The following is an 11,037-nucleotide window of genomic DNA, read 5'->3' on the forward strand; positions in this document are numbered from 1 at the left end:
TCCTTTAAGAACCTGGAAGCATGATGTCTGCATACTAGTTTGCATTCCTTAAAGAACACCAGCCACCAAAATCATCCTTAAAAATCGCTTCTGACATTAAGGGCTTATGATCGGTGAGATTTTCTAGTTTGAATCGAGCCAGAGAAGAAGCTAATCACTGGGTTCTGAGGATGGAAGGCACTGCAGGACAGCTGGTGTTAGCAGTTTCATTTACATACAGTGGATGTGCAGGGAACTAAGTATATTGAATGTGTCCTGAGTTTGGAAGAATACAGAAGCTATCACCTTACCACAGGCATGGAACACATCAGACACTTCCCCGGGTTTTCTTGTGCCCCTTTGTATTTCATTTGATTTGGGTACATGTGCTGAGAACACTTAATGGGGCATTTATCCATGTAACAGATGATGGCGTGCACAGTAGCAATGTTGCCAATGATAGATCCTATGCCGTCTAGAACTCGTTCATGTGGCGTAACTGAAGCTTTAATACACCCAAGAGAAACTCCCACTGTCCTTTCCCTCATAGCTTGTGGCACCTGCATTATTTCCCCTGGGAGACTAAATAGCAGAGATCTCATTTTGGTAGTGTTTTACACTATTTGTCTTACGGAGAGCATCTTAAAGCTATCAAAGGCCAGGCTTTTCTACCATCTAAAGCTGAACAACACTCGGTTATATTAGCTTGCCAAGTTTCCTCCATCTGTTTACCTTGGCTTTATGTTTGGCTTGTATCTTGGAGACTAGGAATGGTGGTGCGGGAAGCATGGGAGGTGCGTTGTTGGGCTTCAACAATATCCTCCTGGCAGTGATGGACTGAAGCCATCAAACTACAAGCAAAGTAAGTTCTGCCTCTGTTAAGCTGTTTCTGTTGGGCTCTTACCATCAGGATTAGAAAGCCACCTAACACGTAGTGTCTGAGCCCTTGGTTAACTATCCTGAGCGACATGAAACAAGTCAGCTCATGGCTCCTTGCCTCAGTTTTCCTATTTGTGAAGCTTGCTGTGACTGTTGTTATTGTATACATACGAGGCACATAAAACACCATGTACTATGAATATGCAGTGAGCATTATAGTTATTATTGTTATTATTATTATCATACAGGAAAATAATCTTGAGAAATTAAAACATGCTGTTAAGAGATATTGCACTTTACAGTTTTGATAATCTATGATAAAGTAGAAATGCATAAAATAACAAAATGAACTCTTCACATGATAAGTATGTATAATAGAATATGTTTCTTCATTGGATTACAGTAATATTTACAGTAGTCATTTCAGGATACAGTATGCAAGATGACATTTTCCTTTCATATCTTTTTGAATTTTTATTCTACTCTTGTGGTACCTCTACAGTCAGCACAAACAACATATACTATATAAACTGGCTTCCCATTGGTCAACATAGAAAGGGAAATGCATTTTGATTCCACTCAGCCCAAGCCCAGCTATGGTACTCCTGCCGTCTGGAACCATTGCCACAGCTGGGTGTGATGAACTCCTAACTCTGGCTTCAGACTTACACAGCCAAGCCTGCTGGATGTGGCCAATGTGGGGGCAGGGGAGTGAGCTTTGGTGCTGAGAACCCATTTGCTGGAGGTGTTGGGCATTCGTGGCGTCTGCTCAACTTCTTGATTAGCTTCTATTTAAATAGAAGTTTACTGAATTTTTCAGCTCTCTTGGCAACATCTGATCCCAGCTGGGAGAGGAAGGATGTGAGTCAGAGATGGGGAGAGGCAGCTGGCCTGGTGCTGTTCCAATCCTCTGAGGAGGACCATGTCTCCTGGAGCTTTGTGCTGCCTTTACAAGCAGCCTGTGGGGAGCCTGAGCATTGTGTAGTCATACTCAATCAAAGCCATCCTGGGGTCCACTCTGGAATGTATTTCAATGCATGTTAGCCATCAGCACCAATCCTGTCATCTTGAGCATCATCAATGAGCAATTCTCAGGAAGACACCCTGATAGAACAGAAGAAAAGCAACACCAAGAAACAAAAAAGCAGAACGTGCCTCAGCATGGAGTCTGGGTCTCTGCCTCCGAGGATTATATCATGGGACCATTTAGACAAACAGGGCACGTTTGTTCCCACTCACCACTTAAAAAGTAGCAATAGTCAAGCCTGAGTCTGAATGCCCATTATGCTTCATTAACCTAAATCAAGACTTCATGGTCTTCCTCCTTCTTCATCTCCTCCTTTTCTTTCATATTCTTCCCCCCTATCCAGGTGGTATGGTAGTATAGACTCAGCTACTCAGCCTCCTTCATCTGCAAGAGAAGACAAGATATTTAGCATTGCTCTATGAAGAGGGACAAATTGGCCTGTGGCTTGGTGGACTCGGATGGACAGTTGTCACACTCTCGAACTCTGACTTGTTTTTTTCTAACCGAGCATGATTTCTTTCTTTTTCCATGATCAAGCAGACTTTGGGTTAGAGGGTAGAATGTGGGAGCAAGCTGCTTATCTTCAATTTTCATTTTTTCCCCTTGTTGCGGTGTTCTGGCCAATAGGGTGGAAACTAAAATTCTTTTGACAGTGCACCCTGGAAGGTCTTAGAACTCCAGATGGCAGTTATTTATCAGAAGATACCACAAGGTGCCAAGGATGCCTGAGAGGGTAGGTAGGTAGCAGAAGGCTGTGTCTCTGTGATAATAAAAGTATCTCAAGGAAAGCAATCCAGAACCTTGTGTAGCCAGACTCTATCTTAAAAGACTCAGACTCACCCACCAGAAACCCTCAAGTATTGTAATAGAGCTGAAAAGTGTGACTGGAACAACAGTGTTGGGTGAACAAAACCACATTACAGGCTACTCTGTTGGGGCAGAATCTAAAGTCAGTTTTGTCCTGTATGTGCTCTGAGATGTGGAGAAACTCCTAAGCCTCTCACACCTCCATTTCCACATGTATAAAAGCTACAGGGTAGCTTAAGAACAAGGAATTAAAGCCCATTTCTACGAGTGCTTGTATTTTACTTGTTTTGATCACATACATTCCTCTCTTCTTCACAGACAATAAACTGCCCTTGAATATGGATAGTGTAACCCAGGTGTAAAAATTTCAGAGAAATGAATTGATAATGCTAAGTGCCTCATGCTGTTTTGTCTAACATCACTCTGCCTAAATGACCACGCGTTTTAAATGTTACACAGAATACCCAGACTCCCCCAAAGCACAGACTGAGCGTCACCTATGTACACACCACGTAAAATCTTGCTAAAATATAGATTTCCAGGCCTATCTAAGATCCTTCTGGGTATAGGAACCTGAAATGTATAAACATTGAAAATTCTGTCAAGTGTTTTATTGCTTTTATGATCAGGACCCTTGGAGTTTGTTGGTCTTATGTGCATCTGTGAACTACTTAATGCGGATGCTCAGATCCACACCTTGGATCTCAGAAAGTCTTCTGAACCACTGAGTCATCTTCCTAGCCCCTGAACATTACAGTTTAAATATTACAGTTAAAACACCAGTTTCATCACATATAACTTTGACAACTTTTTTCAAATCAATAATTTAGTGGTACTCATAACTACTAGAGTATCACAATTGATCCTCAGTCTGGTACTGAGTTTAATAAACATTATGCCATTATAACTGTAATTCATTTATGATGAAACCCACTTCACATTCTAGAGCAGAGTAGTTAGATGTCTAAGTTTAACTCAGTACCAATTCCAGATGTACCCCTAACAACTTTCAAATCGCTAGTTAAGCGGGTCTGAGCTTACAGAAACAAAGGAACGCAGATGCCAAGTTCTGCATGCCACAGAATTACAAAATTCCCCATTGCGGCATAGTGACCTTATATCTCCTACACAGTGACCTCCAAATGCACAGACACCTTTGTGTTGGTTCGGTGTGAGAGTGGACCTTGTTCTGGAGCATCTGCAACTCATCATTTCTGGCTCTGCCTTACCTAAGCATCGATGAAATGGCTTGATGCAGCCACGATTCCCATCACTTTGCAGGATACAGCCTTTACTCTGAAGAGCAGATGGAACTGTCACCAACAGCCTCACTATATGATCACTCCTTGTCATAAAACATTCTTTAACATAAGTAGAGTGGGAATGTTTCCTCTGTATACAGATGAAGAGTCCGAAAAGTTCATTGACTGCCTACATTCCCATGGCGCATCAGTAGTAGACCTGGCACTCAAATTTAGATTTTTCCATTTGAGACTATTTGTAGAACTTGTATGCAGATTGCAGGGATAGTTAACGATACGGTTATAGCTGTGCCTGTTTATACACCCAAGGGCGTTGCGTGCAATGCACAAGTTGCATTCATTTAATAAATATTTGTGAGGAGCTCGTGTATGAGGTCTGCAAAAGATGTCAAAAGCTCAGGGATAGAAAGACAGAGTCTCCCTCTTTTCAGTACATCCTGAAGTAGTGAAAGATGCAGACATGGAAACGACCATTATAACTTTGTTGGATAAATACTGTGATTGAGAAAATCATGCTGCAAAACAGCCTTCACTTCTCAGGCTCTCTAATCCGGGTGTTGCTGATGCTCAACCATGTTCAAAGAGAGAAGAGGAAATAGTATGTGCAAAGATGGGAACTGGTGAAACTGTGGATAATTCCAAATAAAGAGCCACAAATGTGATAGAATGGGCGAGAGGGAGGCTACGGACTCACGCAGGTCCCTAGCATTCTGAGGACAATGGGCGTCTCGGAATGGTCTAGACCAGCAGCTTTCAACCCGGGGCTTATGACCCCTTTCACAGGGATCACATATCAGCTATCATGCATTTCAGATATTTATGTTATGATTCATAATAGTAGAGAAATTACATATATGAAGTAGCAATGAAAAGAACTTTATGGTTAGGGGTCACTGCAACACGAGCAGCTGTATTAAAGGGTTGCAACATTTGGAAGGTTGAGAACCATTGTTCAAGTGTACTTTGATCCAGTGAAGAAATGTTAGCTGTGAGAGGTTGAGGTGGGATTTGAGTTTAGGAGAAGTTTTCACAGATAAAGAACTAGATCCAGAGTAAAGTGGAGGCCCAATGGGCCAAGATAATGATTTGATAATCCCCAACACAACAGTCACTGGGATTCTTGCCTGCTAATTCATGCACACATAGACTTTTTTCCTCATTAGGATGGAGTAATTATCTCCACAATGGGACAGGGAGAATCAAGAACTCTCTGGAAATGATGCAGTAAAAAAAAAACACTCCTTGAAAGAAGTAATGATGGTGGAAAATATTTTTGTTTCCATAGCTTCCAGAAGCCATAGCCATGATGAGTTCTGTGGAGCATTGTGTCCCTGTGGTCTTAAGGGGACAAACAGAAATGAATGCATAGGTTAGTTCTGAGTATAGTAGTTCCTCATACACTCCATGCATATCTTTTCTGAAGCCTGTGGGGTGTGTAATGTAGAGAGTATAATGGTCTGCTTGCTCTCCCTCTTTCTGGATGGCTTCTCCATCAAACCCCAGGCTTACTTGCACTCATGGAGCTTTACCTGAACCTCCCAATGACATGTGACAAATGTGTACACTGATGACAAGTGCCTCAGGCATCTCAGCACTATGCAATTTAGTCCACTTTCCCCAGGGAAACCTCTCAGAGTATGCATCCCATCTACATGAAGGATTGGGAGCTCGGAGATGGTACCATTTGCCTAAGCAGTAAAAGCTGGGCCTGTGGCACACTGTCCTGATCAGCACACAGGTTCTGGCCCTAGAGTTACCTAACTCTGTGACAAGTAGATTTCAAGTAAAGGAAGCAGAGCAACAGGCATGAGGACATGAGATGACTCAGTGGTAAAGAGCACTTATTACTCTGCAGAGGACCCAGGTTTGGATCCCAGCACCCACATAAGGATTCATAACTCCAGTTTTAGGGAATATGATGCCTTTTTATGGCCTAATTTCGCACCAGGCATATGCTTGGGGTACATAAATACATGCAGGCAAAATAGTCATATATATAAAATAAGTAAATCTTGAAAAAATAAAAATTAAAAAGATGCTGTGTGAATTTGAAGAGTTGTATATAGGAGGACTGAAGGTATATTCAATCAAGGAATAGATATCAAATGTGATTACAGTGGATTTTCAACTAAATCTCTCATACCTGGTTTACTGACAACCTGATTAAGAAGAGCTATGCTATTAATTATCAAATATACATAAGTATGGAGTTCTTAAAACACAGTGGCAGCAGCTGTGCAGGTCAATCAAGCACACACAGCTTGTAGCTTGGGGTTATCTGAGGAGTCAGGATACAATTTCTAACCTCAATAAACATTGAAATCCAAGTTTTAAGATATGCTACACTCTCAGCTTCAATTTGCTTATGTATAAAAGCTTAAGAATTATGATGTGGGATTATGCTGAGGAATTAGGGAATGATAGACTGACTTAAAACATTTGACAAAATGTCAGCACATATAAGCCACAGATAAATATAAAATGATATTCACTACAGGCAGAGCATCTTTTATGCAAAGTATTTGGGGCCAGAAATCCTTTGCATTTTAGAAATAGTTCTACAGTACTTGCATGAACCAGTGCTTGAACATCCTCAGTCAGATAACCCCAAATTCTAACACTAATTCAGAATCTGAAGCATGTCACATGATCAGGTCAGGGATGCTCAACCTGCACGTTGCCAAAATCTTTCTTTTAAGGATCTGTGTGTACATTCTATTGTGTGCATGCGTGTATTTGTGTGAGTGTGTGAGATTATCACACATGCAAGTATGTGGAGGTCAGAGGAACTCAGGTGTCAATCTTCACCCTCTGCCTTGCTTGAGACAGCGTTGTTGTGTTTCATAGCTGCATCTATCTGCAACAGTAGCTGGCCTGAATGCTTTTGGGGATGTTCCTGTCTCCACATCCATCTCCCCACAGGGATGGATGATAGACATGAACTACCACTCCTGGGTTTACATGTGTTCTGGGTACCCAAACGCAGGTCCTCAGGCTTACACGCAAGCATTTTATTCACTGTCCCATCTCTTCAGCACTAGCTCTCCATACTCTTGATTCCACAGTAAAAACAATCAGCTCATTTGTACCATGGACTTACATCAACAACTCAGGGGATTTTCCACAGCTAGCTGGAATATTTATGTCTTTGAGAAAATCATTCAGAATGAGCAAGCTTTCATCTTCTGAGCCTTTTTTTTTCTTTCCTGTTCCAGCTCTTTGGTTTCTGATGGACATTTTGCTGCTCAATTTATTTGGACACTGTAATCTTTCTTTATTACCTCACTTTGCCCAATGAACTGTAGTAATTTTATTTGCATTTCCACTGCAGACTGTGATCATGAAAAATAAGATGTGAGTTATACTGCGATAGGGTAAAAACTGTACAGGATTGCTTTAATCTTCCTTAGCCTCAATTTGAGGGTTAAATGAGATCTTTCTTCTGTATCTCACCACTGTTGTGGAGGCTCAAACGAAATAGCAGGAATAAAGCACATGACAAAGTTTAAAGTTCTATGAAATGTAGGGCTCTATTTCATTGCTGTTGTGGAGAAATGAGGTCTGGAGATGAAAACGACCATGCACCAGCTTTAAGTGCAAACATGGTGGCAATCAGTCAGACACAGTGCTAGAGATAGCCGAGAGTTCTACATCTGGATTCACAGGCAGCAGGAAGGGACAGTGAACTACTAAGCCTGGGTTGAGCTTCGGAAACCTCAAAGCCAGTCTCCAGGGATATAATTCCTCCAACAAGGCACACTTACCCCTACAAGGCCACACCTCCAATAGTGCCACTCCCTGAGTCTATGTGAACCATTTTCATTGAAACCACCACAATGATCTTTAAAAGTATGCATTTATTGGGGCAAGGCTTATTGCTTTTGCAGAGGATGATAGTGTGACCCTAGTGGGACATTAGTGGGATGCTACGGGACCCAACGCAAATCAGGCAGCACCCAACGTCCTTTAACTTCAGTTCCTGATGACCCAGAACACTCTTCTGCCTCCATGACCTGCACACATGTTTACATATTATCTTCCTCTCTACACACATATAGGTAAATAAAGTAAGATTAAAATCTTCTTTAAGATATTACATACACTTATTATAAACCTTACTGATGTAAAATATGTGTAAACATATATCTAATGATTGTTATTCACAATAGCCAATTTACGAGGTTAGCTTGAATGCCTATCTACAAAGGACTGGATGAAGAAAACATGGTAGAATTAGTTACTGTGGACTTTTCAGTAGCCATAAAGAGGAACAATATCCCATTATTCTTAAGAAAGGGGGTGGAGCTGGAGATCATGATGTTTAATGAACAAGCCAGAGTCAGAAAAACAAGCATGTATTTTCTCTCATGTGTGGACTCTGTACTTTGAAATAAAGTAATAATAAATAAAAGTGTAAAAGGGAGTGCTTTAGAAGAGGAAAGAGACAGGAGGAAGAGAGAAAGAAGAAGAAAGGAAGGGTGAATATGGCTGAATATATAAAAAAGATGCTTAAAATGTCATAATGAAACACATTGTTTTGTACCCTGAATATACACCAATGATTTAAAGTTAGATGAAATTTAAGATATATAACATGAGTTTTATAAATAATAACATACAACTCTCTAACATAAGTTTCCTATAACTGATTTCATTTTTTTTATGAAACCTTATACCTACCGACAACTTATGGTTAGTAATAACTACTGTAGTTGTGAAATGAATGTTGGTAGCCATTCAGTGTATGTTAGCAAGTAGAATGACAGAGACAGATGTGAGGATGTCACTCACTCATCAGCAACTTAAGTGACACTTCGCAGGATCTTGTAAAAATAATTTCTGAGCAGGGAAATGATAGCTTGTTACTTTTTGTGTCATTTTAAGCATCTTATTCCAAGTTTAATATGCACCATTGGCATTTTCTCCATGAGTATCTTATGTACATACTGCAAAGTCACAAATGAGCATTGGTCTGCAGCATTTTCTGATTTCTGTGGTGTAGCTAATGCTGTTGAGCTCTCTTTAGAATGACAGCTTGACCCTATGGATGCGAAGGAAGAAAGAGACGGACAACATCACATCCACCCACGATTGTTACAATAATTACAGGTTTATGAAAATATTAAAAATTATAGTAAAACAAAATTGATGTGTTAAGCATTGACTTTATCTGTTTATGCATTTAACTGATAGCAGGCTCATATTCCTTATTTTTGAAATGAGAATGTGGTTATCTATTATAATTTAATTAAAAGTCAGATGTCCTGATGTAATGAGAATTAACTGCAACATATCACTGACTGTTAAGTGTCTGGCTGAGTGAAGAGGATATTACTCTGTCACAAGATTTAGAAATGTGCACAGTGTCTAGACTATGACATTTTGTTGCTGTCTTGTTTATGATTTAAGATCTCATGTAACCCAAGTTGGTCTTGAACTTGCTATGTAGTTAAGTACTGTTAACTCCTCAGTTTCCTGCCTCAGTCTCCCAAGTGCTTCAAATCAATTCAGTAAACTGCCTTCACTATCCTTATGCTTTAAATCAGATAGCTTCCCCACCACACTCACATTTCTATGCCCTTTCTCCAGCTGACATTACTCTTTTGCCCTAGCTCTCAGAAGTAGGTCAGTAGGAGTGGTCTTCGAAGGTTATACTCACCCCTGACCTTTCCTCTCTCTCTAGCTTTCCTTATCTGCACCGGCGTCTACAGCCTCCATCACATGTTCCCACCTCCAGGAGCTGCTTTGCCACACCTTCCCTGCCACGATGGATGGAGCCACCTGAAACCCTCAGCTAAATAAATCCTTCTTCCTTGAGTTGTTTCTGTCAGGTGTCATGGTTCTCAGCACCAATATACTGTTATTTACCCCCCCGCCCCGCCTTGTCAAATGTATTTAATAAGAAGAGCTTTCTCAAAACTCTGCTCTGAAGGACTTTGCATGCTCAAACATTAAAGTTAACTGAAAGAGATTCAGTATTGCACAATTGACAAGTAAATCCACTTCTCTGGGTTTTGCATCTCCTTTAGTGTGTGTGTGTGTGTGTGTGTGTGTGTGTGTGTGTGTGTTGGAATGAACACATGTGCATACATTTATGGAAACCAGAAGAAACTTCAGGTGCCATCTACAACAATACCTCCAACTATTTTTGAGGTACGGTCCTCACTGGCTTTGAGCTACCAATTAGACTACACTCCTGGCCAGTGAACCAAGGGTCCTCTTTTTTCTGAATCTCCAGTTCTGGAATTAAAAGTTTGAATCACCTCATCATGTATTTTTGCATGGGGGTTGGGGATCAAACTTACATCTTCAAGCCTACAAGGAGGACTCATAAGTCTCAGTCAACTTGACATAATCTAGAACAACCTAGAAAGAAGGGATTTCAATTGGAAAAATTGCCTCCATCAGATTGACTTGTGGACATGTATGTGGACACATTCTTGATTAATGATTGACATAAGAAGGTCCAACCCACTGTGGCTGGTGCCATCCCTGTGGACCTGTGCTTTATAAGAAAGCAACTCAAAGGGTGCAAGCATTTCTCCATGGTCTCTTCTTCCTCTACCTTTCTATCCCGAGTTTCTGGCCTGACTTCCCTCAGTGATGGAGTGTGATCTTGGAGTGAGCTGTAAGAAAAAATAAACCCTTTCTTCTCCAAGTTGGTCTTGGTTAGTGTTTTAGTCCAGCAATAGAAAGCAGCCTAATGCATCAGACAGGCACTTCATCAGCTGAGCTTATGTCCCGAGCTCCTGCAATACACGTTTCTGTGGCCATTAAAAGGAACTCCTTTCAGAGTTCCTTTTAAAAACCATGCTTTTGTCCTCATTAACTTTATTTCATTTTCCACATTAGCTACAGCTTAGGGATTCTTCTAGACTGCGATTCTCTTTAGCCCTTTATTTCTTTTTCTGCAGGCTAGATCTTTCTTCTCTTTAGTCTAAAACTCCAGTATTTGAAATTGGCCTCATAAATTTACGAAAGGCGTATGGGTGACGACTTTAAATTTCAAGTAGGTTTTTTTTTAATTTCTTGCCCCTTGAGAATGGAGTGCAAGAGTAATGGATTAATGTATAATCAATTCAC

The 11,037-nt window shown here is 40.7% G+C and overlaps 1 long non-coding RNA gene across 1 annotated transcript; it reads left to right on the forward strand.

The window, feature by feature from the left end:
* Positions 1–746: 746 nt before the first annotated feature.
* Positions 747–9,966, forward strand: LOC121135408. The gene is made up of 2 exons (XR_005872545.1): positions 747–841; positions 9,638–9,966. It is a non-coding gene; the product is annotated as an uncharacterized LOC121135408 (long non-coding RNA).
* The last annotated feature ends 1,071 nt before the right edge of the window (positions 9,967–11,037 follow it).

Source organism: Mesocricetus auratus, unplaced genomic scaffold (assembly GCF_017639785.1).
Source record: "Mesocricetus auratus isolate SY011 unplaced genomic scaffold, BCM_Maur_2.0 Super-Scaffold_4256, whole genome shotgun sequence".
Taxonomy (NCBI): domain Eukaryota; kingdom Metazoa; phylum Chordata; class Mammalia; order Rodentia; family Cricetidae; genus Mesocricetus; species Mesocricetus auratus.